Genomic DNA, 618 nt, shown 5'->3' on the forward strand with positions numbered 1-618 from the left:
TTTAAAATGAAACGTCTCCACAGTTTACAGCTTGTTCACTGAAATATTTGAACATATTTCTTTGCAGTTTGTGTAAAAACTGAAGTGAAATTCAGTTTATGTTTAAGAACAAATATTTTTCTGCTCCTGTAGGAAAACAGGAGGTTGAGGCGTGTTTTAAAACTGAAACATTAAAAGTTAAATATTCTGCTGTGAAGAAAAGTAATGAGCATGTTGAGATGAAATGAATCCAGGGTAAGTATTTTTACAGACAGAAGATGAACGTTAGAAAGAAGAACTAATGTTTCGTTTCTGACTGCAGGACAGTAAAACTAAGTCTGCTGTAAAAAACTCAGCCTGTTTTCCAGAAGCACTGAACTCGTCTGAAAACACAGAAAGCTTCAGGGGTGAAGATCAGAAGTGCTGACTGTTAGTTTTCATTCCCACAGGAAACAGAAGATTTACTTCTTGACCCAGTTCACCCACTGGTTCTGCAGACAGACTGTCTCCAGCCCGCTCACTCTTCTCAAAACTTGTTGCAAACAGCAGCGAGTTTCATGAAGACAAATAAATTATCTTTTCCCAGTGAGTGAGTGTGTGTGTGTGTGTGTGTGTGTGTGTGTGTGTGTGTGTGTGTGT

General features: G+C 38.3%; 1 protein-coding gene across 1 annotated transcript in view; it reads right to left on the minus strand.

The window, feature by feature from the left end:
- LOC106511400 (NEDD4-binding protein 1) overlaps nt 1-618 on the minus strand; it is a gene marked incomplete at both ends in the record, with an annotated part of 6,021 nt that overhangs the window by 3,913 nt on the left and 1,490 nt on the right.

The sequence above is a fragment of the Austrofundulus limnaeus genome, unplaced genomic scaffold (assembly GCF_001266775.1).
Source record: "Austrofundulus limnaeus strain Quisiro unplaced genomic scaffold, Austrofundulus_limnaeus-1.0 Scaffold2753, whole genome shotgun sequence".
Classification (NCBI taxonomy): domain Eukaryota; kingdom Metazoa; phylum Chordata; class Actinopteri; order Cyprinodontiformes; family Rivulidae; genus Austrofundulus; species Austrofundulus limnaeus.